Genomic DNA, 15,062 nt, shown 5'->3' with positions numbered 1-15,062 from the left:
ATACACCTCCCACAGAGGACAGCCTTTCATTGCCTCTGGGCAGCCTGGCACACATGAGCGATTACATGCTGCAGTGTCTCCACAACGACCACCGAGTTGCCCACATTCTAACTTGTGCTGATTACTGGGTGGCCACGCTACTGGATCCCCGTTACAAGGACAACGTACCGTCCTTAATTCACTCACTGGAACGTGATCGCAAGATGCGCGAGTACAAGCGCACGCTGGTAGACGCGATGTTGCTGGCATTCCCACCTGACAGCGGGGCCACAGTGGAAGCACAAGGCCAAGGCAGAGGAGGAGGAGGAAGAGGTCGCCAACGCAACCAGGGCACCGCCAGCACCTCTGAAGGCAGGGTTAGCATGGGCGAAATGTGGAAAAGCTTTGTCAGCACGCCACAACAAACAGCAGCACCAGCAGCTCATATGGAACGTCTTAGCAGGAGGCAGCATTTCACCAACATGTTGGAGCAGTATGTGTGCACACGCCTACATGTAGTGAATGACGGGTCTGCCCCCTTCAACTTCTGGGTCTCCAAATTGGGCACATGGCCTGAGCTTGCCCTTTATGCCTTGGAGGTGCTGGCGTGCCCTGCAGCCAGTGTATTCTCTGAACGTGTATTTAGCACGGCTGGGGGCGTTATCACAGACAAGCACAGCCCCTGTCCAGAGACAATGTGGACAAGCTCACGTTCATTAAAATGAACCAGGCATGGATCCCACAGGACTTTTCCGTACCTTGTGCAGAATAGAGATGGATACCGACCTTACCCATCCATTGCTCTATTTTTGATCTTTCTCACTCTTTTGGGGTGTACCCTCATTTAAAATGACTGAAAAAAAGCAGTGTTGTCTACCTCGTCCTCCTCCACCGCCGCTTCCACCTACACCGCCCATAGGTGTGCGCAGCCTATTGCATTAGGGTGTGCACCCCAAAGTTTAAATACACATGCATGTGTTTGCCTACGTGTATATGGCCCCGGTACATTACTCTCCCTGCTGGCAAAGTGAAATAGAAGTGTGTGGCACTTCTCTTATGGCAGAGCAGGTCCGAGGGAGATCTTTCCCATCTCCTCACTGGCAAACATAAAGATAATTCTAATGTGCCCTAGGTGATTAGGGTGTGCCCAGGCACACCCGGCACACCCTGTGCGCACGCCTATGACACCGCCACATCCACCACCACCTCAACCTCCCTCCTACTCCATATGGGCCTCGTCCTTCACAGATGAAGAACATTGTTTTATTTTTCTGTTTTTTTTGTTGTTTTAAGTTATTTCCCTATCCACATTTGTTTGCAGAGCACTTGTCATGCTCTTAACTACGTTTTGCTGCCATTTGCAGCACTCTAGCCCTTTCCATTGGTGTTTTAGAGCCATTTTAGTGCCTGAAAGTTCGGGTCCCCATTGACTTCAATGGGGTTCGGTGTCCGGGTAAAGTTCGGAAAAAGTCTGGGACACGGACCCGGACTTTTTTTTCAAGTTCGGCCGAACCCGCCGAACATGGACATCCAGGTGTCCACTCAACTCTAATTATTGATCTACGCAGGGACATGCAAAATATTACCACTAGACTAGAATATGTGGAGGATACCACAGACAGACATGACTCTGAAATCACAGATGCACAAAGAGCCCTTAACTCGCAAGCTTCCCAAATTAAAGATATGCAAAGACACATAGAGGATCTGTAGAACAGAGGAAGGAGACATAACATCAGGATAAGAGGACTTCCAGAGTCGATTGAACCCCCAAATCTCAATCAAACAGTTCTAGCCATCTTTAACGATTTGTTAGAGAGACCACTAGACAACATCCTTGAGATGGAAAGGTTAAATCGAGCACTCAGGCCCAAAGGCAGCGATACTGATCCACCGAATGATATTATTGGATGCTTAGTGAATTTCCAGCTCAAAGAAGAAATTCTAAACAAAGCTAGATTGAGAGGTAGAATCCTGTTCCAGGGTACTGAGATCAAGTTGTTTCAAGACCTGTCTCAAATAACATTACAAAAAATAAAGTCACTACGCCCTCTTCTGGACGCCCTTAGAGAAAGGGACATACCATATAAGTGGAAATTTCCCTTTTGCCTCTCAGCTGGTCCCAGGGGTCGCTTAGCTCATCTAAGTTTTCCAGAAGATATTGTCCCCTTTTGTGATGCCCTAAATATCCCACAAATGCCTATCCCTGATTGGAGCTTCTTCCCAGATCAACTAAGAATGAGACGAGAAGAATGTATGGAGATTCCAGATAATAGGTCCCCTGGCTCTTCAAGAAGGAGAAGGCTTTCTCAACCCGACTCACCATCATGAGCCTTTCATCGCACCCAAGGGAGAAATAGCCTCCCTCCATCTCCGGTGCACAGGAAACCCAGAATAGACCAATAACCACATAAAAGTTGTATAATGTGAGGTTAAACCACTGAATTCAATCTCCCTTCTTCTTGTGGATTAAGGTTAGATATCATTAATATTTTGCAGAGGGAAGTATATAGCATACAACTGCCATACGTTGGTCTACTTAACACTCTTTATTTTGCCATATTAGAGCTATGAAAGAGTAACGAAGAGTCTAATATATATATATATATATATATATATATATACCACCCTTGTTGAGTTTCATATACAATGGGTTTTTCCACTTAAAGTGGTTTAATAATATATCTTTGACACTAAGAAGAATTGACATTAAGGGAATGTTATTCATCTGGTCTTTTTGTTTTTTTCTGTTTTTTTTTTTTTTTCTCTTTTCAATTGCTCTTGTCAGAATGTATGTTGATAGAACATATAGAGTTTCTGCTTCTTTTAAGATTGCTTTAATAGAGTTATTCTAATCATTAATAGATCCACATTCTCTTACCTTATTATACAGTTAAACTGTTTCTTTGACACTATTGTACAATGACACTAGATGGCACCATATGGTTACAAGAGCTCAACTTCCCACATGATATACGGCTCTAACAAGGTATGTTCTTTTTTAACCATCTTATCTCTAGTCTCTTCAAAGATTAAAAGTTAAACTAGTTGGTCCCACGTTTCAAAAATCTTTAATCCTAATAACATAAGATTCGGGAAGTGTTTGGATAAGAATGTGATGTTACTGACAAAGTTTTCAGTTAATGGTTTTTCTTTATAGTTATGTTCTTTCTTATTGTTACTATGCATTTTAGTATACCTTTGCATACTTCTATGACATCCACCTGTCATACCCACCTAACCTTACTATATTTACTGTGAGACAAACATAAAACAAGTAATGTCCTTCAATTATAGAGGTGCTGTGTGCATCGTGCACACTTATTCTAGGTACTTACTTAGAATCATTGTTCCTGCTCCGCCCAGTCTTCTTCCTCCTCATGACATAGTTTGGTAGGAGAAACAGTCCTCCTCTGAACTACCTATACCAACAAGTGAAGTGCCTAGCTGGACTAGTTGCACGTTTTGGTCTTTCCCCCTCCTTTATACATACCTACCTTTCCACTTTACTCTCTCTCCTACATTCTCCCCAAGTAAACGCATCTTCTAAACTATTACTCCAACCTCCTAACCCCTACCCTCCTAGAGACAAACAAGGTGATCTAGATACTGCTATAGATAGCATTCCCCCTATTGATACAGTGACACCACTGCTAAGATATTTAGCAAACTCTCATCTTTCACAAGACCACAGTCACAAGAAAGCTTCTATTAAATTGCTCTCCATTAATGTGAAAGGCCTGAATTTGCCAGAGAAGAGGTCCCAACTTCTACAATATACGAAAAAACTGAAATCTGATCTTGTGTTTCTTCAAGAAACACATTTCAGATCAGGTAAAATTCCTAAGTTTACTTCTAGAGACTATCCCACCATGCTCCATTCAACTAACCCCCTAGCCAAAACGAAAGGAGTTTCCATTCTAATCTCTAAAAATCTGCCACTAATAATTACTGACTCTATCGTAGATCCGGAGGACAGATATATATTCCTCAAGGGCCATATTTGGAACAAACCCATTACAGTAGCCAATATATATTGCCCTAACAAAGGGCAGGTGTCCTTTTTCGGGGACATATCTGCTACTGTCACGTACCTGATCTGAAGCCGGAGTGTAGAGAGGGCTTCCCCTTGCGGCTAGGTGCAGAAGAGTACCCCTGGAAGTGGGACAGGGAGTGCTGTGCCCGAAGTAGCATGGGTTGCCGGCTGGGATGACCAGATGGAAGCAGGAACAAACTTGTTGTGAAGTTCCAAGCAGGTCCGGAACACTTGGGCAATCCAGGCAGTAACAAGGTACAAACAGGAACAAACTGGGAGAATGCTGGAGCGAAGTCAGGAGCCAAGCCGAGGTCAAGTATTGGAGAAGACAACAGGAATCCAAGAGCAAGCCAAGGGGTCAGGAGCCAGGAGAAGCAAAGTCAAACAGTCTGGGTCGGGAACAGGGGGTCAAGATCAGCAGGTTTACCAGCCACAGGGAACACGGGAGGCTGTTGATCATCCAGCAACTAGTTGTTGTGGTTGCTGGCTTTAAATAGGCCGTTTGGCGCCAAGCGCCATTATGCACGGCGTACGCGCGTGCACATTGGCGCACGCACAGTCCGGACTGTGTTTGCCCGTGTTTGGGCGCGCATGCATATTCGTGCCAATGCGCAAATTCGCTGATTGGCAAAGATGTTGGCAGTACCTTGACTCCTTCCAGGAGGGTATTGCCATTCTTGGAGGTGATTTTAATGTTCCACTGAATCCTCTAGAAGACACTTCTACTGGGACCGCTTCTACCACATACTCAGCTCTACGGAAAATTAAAATACATCTTCAAGATCTCACACTCCACGATACCTGAAGATTAACAGACCCCACAATGAAAGACTACACCTTCTTTTTGGCCCCTCACAATCGTTATTCTAGGATAGACTTCTTTTTTCTCTCGCAAAAAGATATCTCACTCATTACCAATTCTTAAATCGAGCCTATGTTTCTATCAGACCACCATCCGATTACCCTCACCTTAACTCTTCCTATAAACATACCATTCTCTAAAACATGGAGCATAGATCCAACGCTTCTGGCAGACAGCTCGAATAATATGGAACTATCCGCCCATATCAGAATTCTTTACACTAAATGACACTCCGGATTCTTCTCCCTTATCGCAATGGGAAGCTCATGAATGCTCCACGAGGGGAATCTTACTTAAAATGGCAACAACTAAAAAGAGAATAATGCAAAAAGAGACAACAACCTTACTAAATAAGATCAAAGCCCTTGAAATATCCCATAAACGCTCCAAAGCGCAGAACGTCCTCCATGAGTTGGAAGAGACGAGACTAAAACTAAGGGAATTCATGATGAGAAAATTCAAGAAACATTTTACCCTCTCTCAGGAACTGTTTTACGAATTTGGGAACAAAAGCAGTAAATACCTGGCCAGGGCATTAGCAAAGAAAAAAGCTATTACCACCATTCACTCTTTAACTTCTTCTTCAGGTGACAAAAAATCAACAAATGAAGACATTGCAAATGAATTTGCAGACTACTATTCTAAACTTTATAATTTGAATCCTAACCCAAAAAACTCCCCTGCGGAAAACACGAAACTTTGGAAAATTACACAATTCCTTAAAAAATTTAACACCCCCCCCCCCCCCCCAACCCAGCAGCAAGCTACAGCTATTGATGGCCCTCTTCCTAGTGATGAATTCTCAAATGCGATCAAACACATGAAACTAGGTAAGAGTCCGGGCCCTGATGGCTTTGCGCTCGTATATTACAAAACTTTTTCACATCTATTAGCTAAACCTTATTTGGAAGCATTCAACTCTCTTCCAAATGCAACTAGAACAAACCCATCCCTACTTGAGGCACATATCTCTGTCATTCCTAAAACAGGAAAAGATTCATCCCTCCATCAGAACTATCGCCCAATATCACTCCTTAACGTGGATGTAAAAATGTATGCAAAAATCCTAGCTAACAGATTACTCCCCTTTATTTCTGATAAGCTTTCCACAGATCAGGTGGGATTTGTACCTAGAAGAAAAGCAAGGGATAATGCCCTCAAGGCAATTAATATCCACCACTATTTAACCAAAAACAAAATACCTGGATCCTTCCTCTCTCTTGATGCTTAGAAGGCTTTTGACAGGTTAGATTGGGATTACCTTAAAGCGGTATTAACATCTTTAGGCCTAGGCGATAACATGATAACATTTATAATGGCTCTATATCTTAATCCCTCAGCCAAAGTGAGAGTTAATGCCCTCCTGTCAAAAGGCTTCCACATCACAAATAGAGATGTACAGAACTGTTCGCCGGCGGACAGTTCCCGGCGAACTTAGCATGTTCGCGTTCGCCGCTGCGGGCGAACATATGCGATGTTCGGTCCGCCCCCCATAATACATCATTGAGGCAAACTTTGACCCTGAACTTTACAGTCAGCAGGCACATTTCCAGCCAATCAGCATACCTCCCTCCCACACCCTCCCACCTCCTATAAATAAGCAAGGACAGCATCCATCTTAGATCATTCTGAAGCAGTGTGTGTTAGTGAGAGTAGGGAGAGCTGCTGCTGCTGGTGCTGTTAAGCTAGGGACAGTTAGTCAGTGTTCCTGGTCTTTCTGCTCTTGCAGTGTTCTTGGTCCACTACTGCTGTAAGGACAGCATCCTGACAGCACCCCAAAAAGCCCTGGGCTGGTATTTGTGTAATTTTTATATATATATATATATATATATCTAGTGTCCCCAAAAGCCCTTTTAAGGGCTGGTAATAGAGTTTTTTCTTTTTTTATATATCTATTGTACACTGCAGTTGCCTGCCCGCTGTGTGTGAGAGGCCACAGACCTACCACAGACTGTACTGTGTGCACACCACACTCATTTCGGGTGGCACAGGCACAGTACCTTGCATTTTAAAAAATATTTTTTTTTCCTCTGTCATAATTGCAGTGAGTGCTGTCAGGTCCACAGAGTGCACTGTACCCACTGCAGTGCACTGCCCACCACTGATATATATACGGTGGCACAGCATCTTGTTGCAAATTGAAAAAAAAAAATATTTTTTATTATTGCAGTTGCCTGGGCTGCCAGTGACTGTCAGGTCCACAGAGTGTACTTTGCCCACTGCAGTGCCACTGTGTGCCCACCCACCACTGATATATAAGGTGGCACAGCAGCTTGCAAAGTAAAAAAATATATATTTTTTTTATAATTGCAGTTGCCTGGGTGCCAGAGTGACTGTCAGGTCCACAGAGAGTGTACTGTGCCACTGCCCACCCACCCACTGATATATAAGGTGGCACAGCAGCTTGCAAAGTAAAAAAATATATATTTTTTTTATAATTGCAGTTGCCTGGGTGCCAGAGTGACTGTCAGGTCCACAGAGAGTGTACTGTGCCACTGCCCACCCACCCACTGATATATAAGGTGGCACAGCAGCTTGCAAAGTAAAAAAATATATATTTTTTTTTATAATTGCAGTTGCCTGGGTGCCAGAGTGACTGTCAGGTCCACAGAGAGTGAACTGTGCCACTGCCCACCCACCACTGATATATAAGGTGGCACAGCAGCTTGCAAAGTAAAAAAATATATATTTTTTTATAATTGCAGTTGCCTGGGTGCCAGAGTGACTGTCAGGTCCACAGAGAGTGTACTGTGCCACTGCCCACCCACCCACTGATATATAAGGTGGCACAGCAGCTTGCAAAGTAAAAAAATATATATTTTTTTTATAATTGCAGTTGCCTGGGTGCCAGTGACTGTCAGGTCCACAGAGTGTACTGTACCCACTGCCCAACACTCCTAGAGGGTGGCACAGCACCTTGCACTCATAGTACAACACATTAAAAAAAAAATGACAGGCAGAGGCAGGCCACCCTGCAAGGGCCGTCGTGGTCGTGGTGCTGTGATTTCCTTAGGCCTTAGAATAATGCCCAGTGTTCAGAGGCCACCACAGACCCTGAACTCAAAAAATTCTGAGGACATAGTTGACTGGCTTACACAGGACACCCAATCGTCTACAGCTTCCGCTCGGAACCTTAATGCACCATCCTCCTCCAGCTCAGCTTCGGGCACCATTCAATTTACCACTCGCCAGCCCGCCGGCACCACCACCAACACTAGCACCACAGCCGCTTCACTTGATCCGTCAGAGGAGTTATTTTCACATCAGTTGGAAGAAATAAGTGATGCGCAACTATTAGTGCCAGAGGATGTAGATAACGGGGATATGTCTCAGTCAGGCAGCATTATACACATGGACGTACATTGTGATGATGATGATGATGTTGTACCTGCTGCTGCTGCCTTTGCTGAGTTGTCAAGTGAAGCGGCTGATGATGACGATGTGTCTGTGGATGTCACCTGGGTGCCTGCTCGAAGAGCAGAAGAAGAGGGGGAAAGTTCAGATGGGGAGACAGAGAGGAGGAGGAGACGAGTTGGAAGCAGGGGGAGGAGGTCATCGCAAGGAGCTAGTGGCGCAGTCAGACAGCATGTAGATTCGGCACCCGGGGTCAGCCAGACAGCGCGCCAATCAACGCAAGCTGTTGCCACCACCAGAATGCCGTCCTTGCAAAGCTCAGCAGTGTGGCATTTTTTTTGTGTCTGCCTCTGATATCAGCGATGCCATTTGTAACCTGTGCCAAAAGAAACTGAGTCGTGGGAAGTCAAACACCCACCTAGGTACAACTGCTTTGCGAAGGCACATGATCTCACATCACAAACGCCTATGGGATCAACACATGAGTAAAAGCAGCACACAAACTGAAAGCCACCATCCTCCTCCTGGTCCAGCATCTTCAGCCACGTCAACCACTGCTGTCCTCCAAGCCCCCTATCAACAACCCGCCCCTCCGCCTCTCACCTTCAGCAGTTCCTGCTCACCTGCCCACAGTCAGGTGTCTGTCAAGGAAATGTTTGAGCGTAAGAAGCCAATCTCACAGAGTCACCCCCTTGCCCGGCGTCTGACAGCTGGCTTGTCGGAACTCTTAGCCCGCCAGCTTTTACCATACAAGCTGGTGGAGTCTGAGGCCTTCAAAAAATTTGTCGCTATTGGGACACCACAGTGGAAGGTACCTGGCCGAAATTATTTTTCACAAAAGGCAATCCCCAACCTGTACTCTATTGTGGAAAAGGAAATCATGTCACGTCTGGCACACAGTGTTGGGGCAAGGGTCCATCTGACCACTGATAGCTGGTCTGCAAAACACGGTCAGGGCAGGTATATAACTTACACTGCGCATTGGGTAAACCTGCTGGCGGCTGCCAAGCATGAAATGCGTGGCTCTGCTGCAGAGGAGTTGGTGACACTGCCACGACTTCCAGGCAGGCCTGCTGCCACCTCCTCTACTCCTCCTACTCCATCCTCTTTGCTAACCTCCTCGGCTGAGTCCTCTTCTGCTGTTGCGTCTTGCTCCACACCAACTGCACCCCCCCAGCTCCCCAGGGGCTATTCCACATGCCGGATACGACAGTGTCACGCTGTCTTGGGGTTGACTTGCCTGAAAGCACACCGGACCAGCACTACTGTCCGCCCTGAACGCACAGGTGGATCAGTGGCTGACCCCGCACCAACTGGAGATCGGCAAAGTGGTGTGTGACAACGGAAGCAATTTGTTGGCGGCATTGAATTTGGGCAAGTTGACACATGTGCCGTGCATGGCACATGTGTTGAATCTGATTGTGCAACGCTTTGTGCAGAAGTACCCAGGCTTACAGGACGTCCTCAAGCAGGCCAGGAAGGTGTGTGGCCATTTCAGGCGTTCCTACACGGCCATGGCGCACTTTGCAGATATTCAGCGGCGAAACAACATGCCAGTGAGGCGCTTGATTTGCGACAGCCCGACACGTTGGAATTCAACACTGCTAATGTTCAACCGCCTGCTCCAACAAGAAAAAGCGGTCAACGAATATTTGTATGACCGGGGTGCTAGGACAGCCTCTGCGGAGCTGGGTATTTTTTTGCCACGTATTTTTTTGCCACGTTACTGGACGCTCATGCGCAATGCCTGTAGGCTCATGCGTCCTTTTGAGGAGGTGACAAACCTAGTGAGTCGCACCGAAGGCACCATCAGCAACATCATCCCATATGTTTTTTTCCTGGAGCGTGCCCTGCGAAGAGTGCTGGATCAGGCCGTAGATGAGCGTGAAGAGGAAGAGTTGTGGTCACCATCACCACCACCAGAAACAGCCTTGCCATCGCTTGCTGGACCTGCGGCAACACTGGAAGAGGAGTGTGAGGAAGAGGAGTCAGAGGAGGAATGTGGCTTTGAGGAGGAGGAACACCAACCACAGCAGGCATCCCAGGGTGCTCGTTGTCACCTATCTGGTACCCGTGGTGTTGTACGTGGCTGGGGGGAAGAACACACCTTCAATGACATCAGTGAGGACGAGGAATTGGACATGAGTAGCTCGGCATCCAACCTTGTGCAAATGGGGTCTTTCATGCTGTCATGCCTGTTGAGGGACCCTCGTATAAAAAGGCTGAAGGAGAACGACCTGTACTGGGTGGCCACGCTACTAGACCCCCGGTATAAGCAGAAAGTCTCTGATATGTTACCCAATTACCGGCAGTCGCAAAGGATGCAGCAGCTACAAAATAAGTTGAAAAGTATGCTTTACACAGCATATAAGGGTGATGTCACAGCACAACGGGAATCCAACAGGGGAAGAGGTGAAAGTAATCCTCCTCCTACCACCACAACCACGCTGGCAAGGACAGGACGCTTTACAGACGTCTTGTTGATGGAGGACATGCGGAGCTTTTTTAGTCCTATGCATCGCCACAGCCCTTCGGGGTCCACCCTCAGAGAACGACTCGACCGACAGGTAGCAGACTACCTTGCCTTAACTGCAGATATCGACACTCTGAGGAGCGATGAACCCCTTGACTACTGGGTGTGCAGGCTTGACCTGTGGCCTGAGCTATCCTAATTTGCCATTGAACTTCTGGCCTGCCCCGCTTCAAGTGTGCTGTCAGAAAGGACCTTCAGCGCAGCAGGAGGTATTGTCACTGAGAAGAGAAGTCGCCTAGGTCAAAAAAGTCTTGATTACCTCACGTTTATTAAGATGAATGAGGCATGGATCCCGAAGGGACTGACAGTGGGGGATGCATTTGACTAAAAAAGGCCTGGTGATGACTGAGATGCCTTGGGCTAAAAAATTTTTAATGTATTTAATCATTCTCTGCATGCCGGATGACTTACGTGACGTCTCCGCCACCAACTACGGTTCAAGCCGCAATGTTTTAGTGCACTTTCTGCCTTGAAAACCTCAATTTTTCAGGCCGCTGCTACAGCAGCGGCTGCAACAATACCTACTTTTTCATGCATGTGTACATGCCTAATTTTTCTGGCCTCTGGTGCTACACTGTGGCTGCAAAAAAACAAAAAACTAAAAAAAAGGCACATACATGTGTCAATTCCCCTTCGTGATCGTTACCTTGTCGTGGTGAAGGGGCTTGCATATCACAATGAAGCGATCACCTCTAGGAGTGTGTTGGCACACCCCAGATGATAAGGTCGTTGCTTCATTGTGAACAGACCAAAAGCGATCCGCAGGATAATTTTTCATAGAAAAAACATTCATTTTCTTTCATTCTTTCTGCGGAGCTGGGTATTTTTTGGCCGCGTTACTGAATGCTCATGAACAATGGCTGTAGGCTCATGCGTCCTTTTGCGGAGGTGACAACCCTGGTGGTCAGTCGAACCCAAGGCAACATCATCGACCTCATCCCATATGCGTTTTTTCTGGAGCGTGCCCTGTGAAGAGTACTGGATCAGGCTGTAGATGAGCATGAAGAGGAAGAGTTGTGGTCCCCATCACCACCAGAAGCAGCCTTGTCGTTGTCAATTGCTGGACCTGTGGCAACGCAGAGAGAGGAGTCTGAAGAAGAGAAGTCAGAGGAGGAAGGTGGCTTTGAGGAGGTGGAATACCAGCCACAACAGGCGTCCCAGGGGGCTTGTTCTCACCTTTCGGGGACCCTTGGTGTTGTACGTGGCTGGGTGGAGGAAGAGACCTTCAATGATGTCAGTGAGGACAAGGAACGGGACATGGCTAGCTTGGTATCCAACCTTGTGCAAATGGGGAGTTTGCGGTTGTGCAAATGGACTGACTGACTGTTAAACGGGGAGTTTGGTCTGTCAGAGTTTGGTCTGTCACTGTGAAGCGGGCGTAACCCTTACACTACTTGACCGATAAAACATCATACCTGATCGTATTCACACACTGGATGTTTTAAAGCACGTTATTCCAAACAATTTAGGAATGTTAGGTGATTTATGCCCTTTATGGATCAAAACCCGACTCTGCGTCAACTACGTAATTTTCCATGGGAGTTTTGCCATGGATCCCCCTCCGGCATGCCACAGTCCAGGTGTTAGTCCCCTTGAAACAACTTTTCCATCACTATTGTGGCCAGAAAGAGTCCCTGTGTGTTTTAAAATTCGCCTGCCTATTGAACTCTATGGCGGTTTGCCCGGTTCGCCGGTTCGCGAACATTTGCCGATGTTCGCGTTCGCCGTTCGCGAACGGCGAATTTTAGGTTTGCGACATCACTAATCACAAATGGCACTCGCCAAGGATGTCCATTGTCCCCAGTTCTTTTTATACTGACTCTGGAGCCCCTTCTCCGCTCCATCCGCTCCAATGTCAACATTCAGCGAATTGAAATTGGACAGTGAACATATAAAATAGCCGCATTTGCTGACGATGTGCTTCTAAAAAATCCTCACATAACTTTGCCACACCTTCTAAAAACACTCAACCTATATAATCAGATCTCTAATCTAAAAATTAACTACTCCAAATCCCAAGCTCTTAATGTAACTCTTCCCACCACCCAAATAAATCTCTGTAAAGCAAACTTCCCCTTTCACTGGACATCAGAATTAATCACATACCTTGGCATACAGCTCCCTTCCAAGCTCAATTCTATTATTGATCTCAATTTTACCCCGCTCCTGAAAAAAATAGACCAAGATTTACGAGATTGGCACAAAGCTCATTTTTCTTGGTTCGGAAGGGCAGAGATATTTAAAATGAATGTGTTGCCTAGATTACTCTACCTGTTCCAGACGATCCCTGTACACATTCCCTTACATGTTTTTCGGAGAATTCGAACTCTATGTAGACACTTCATATGGGCTTGCAAAGCTCCCAAAATTAAATTTGAACAAATCACGAAACCTAAATTGAAAGGAGGAATCTGATTGCCAGATATGTACAAGTATTATCAAGCCTCTCATCTTCAAAGAGTGGTGGAATGGCACACACATGCCAAGTCCAAAGATTGGGTTATATTGGAGAACTTGTTCTCCAATGTCCCCATTTCTGTCTTTCCATGGCTTAGATCTAAAGATATCTCACCAGATGTATCAAATCACCCACTAATTGGAGCTACTCAAGTGTTTTCAACATACTTGCTCTACAAGCAAAATTTCCTCGAACCCGGGTTTGCTATCACCCATTCTAAACAACCCTGACTTCTTACCAGGCCTTAATGACCAACACCTCTACCAGTCTATACATATCAAATCTTTAAGAATTTCACACTTTATTGACAGAGGTAAAGCACTGTCATATGAATCGCTGAAAGCTCTACCACAAACCTCACATATTTCCTTTTGGGACTACGTTCAAATTCGTCATTTTACCACATCTTTCATCAAAGATAATAGAAACGCGCTTGAACTAACTCAATTTGAGAAACTATGTCTTGACGCTAACCCTGAATCACACTTGATCTCAAAAATATACGCATTGCTCTGGGTTAATGTCAAAGAAGATGATAGTCTCTTTTGCTCTAAATGGGAATCAGACTTGCATATTAACCTAGCCAGGTGTCAGTGGAAGATGATATTTCATATAGTCCACAAAGAGTCCATTAATGTAACAACGCAAGAAAACAATTACAAACTAATATCCCGCTGGTATCGTACGCCTCACCTCTTACACAAAGCTAATATCACCGCAGACGACAAATGTTGGAGATGCCTCCAATCGGGAGGGGGCCTGCTACATATATGGTGGTCATGCCCATTTATTGCCAAATTCTGGTCAAACATCCACAAGCTACTCTTCCAGATTACGAATATTCCTGTTGATTGCTCACCAAATAAATTTCTCCTACACCAACATCATCACTACAATCCTCCATCTTATAAATCATTGACTACTTTCCTAATTGATGCTGCAAGACTATGTATCCCTAGACACTGGGGAACGGCTACTACTCCCTCCATCAGAGAATGGTTGTCACAAGTTGAAAAATTGTCCGAGATGGAAGAGCTCATCGCAATTGCTCACGACACTCCACTCAAATTTGCTAAGCTCTGGCAACCTTGGTTAACATTTAAAAATACAGATACATACTCCCAGATATTTGAATCATCCGAATAGAATCAAAATGATCTTTTAATGGAATATACGTCTTTGTGCATTCGCATGTGACAAGTGTTCATAAATCTGACGCAGATGCTATCCTTACTTGTCTCTCCACCCCCCTCCCCCTTTCCCTCCTCCCTCCTTCACCTACCCCCCCCCCTCCATCCAGGGAACATGCGGGCATGTTCCCCCATTATTTCCTTTACATAAAGCTCCATATAAAATTACCTCCGTGATACTTTAGTGATCCGATCCTACATAGAGATTCTATAAATATAATCCACCTATACTTTACAGAGGAAAACAATTCTACTGAAATTCATAATATCCTTTAATGGATTCAACTCAACAACCCCGATACATTTGCTTCTGAATTCTCTTCCTGATAAGTTCCTTGTTATGTTATAGTATGTATCTTTGGTTTTGTTACCAATTCAGTTACTACTGGATCACCGAGAATGTTGATAGTAATGATCCAACTGTTGTACTCTTATTTATTGTGTACCTGTTCAATAAAGCTTTTTGAAAAAAAAAAAATGCAAACCAACCAAGGAATATGGGTGTCACCTTCCTGGTTGTGTGGCAGAGGTGGGTTTATCATGAGACTGATATAAAATAATTACAAAATATATAACAGATAAAGGTGTAAACATATGGCTGGCCAATGACATTGTGCTGCCTGGTTTCAAGAATAAAATGCTGCCCCCCC

The sequence above is a fragment of the Pelophylax lessonae genome, assembly GCF_965119305.1.
Source record: "Pelophylax lessonae genome assembly, chromosome: 5".
Lineage (NCBI taxonomy): Eukaryota > Metazoa > Chordata > Amphibia > Anura > Ranidae > Pelophylax > Pelophylax lessonae.
The sequence above is the reverse complement of the archived record's forward strand: the minus strand, read 5'-3'. Positions refer to the sequence as shown.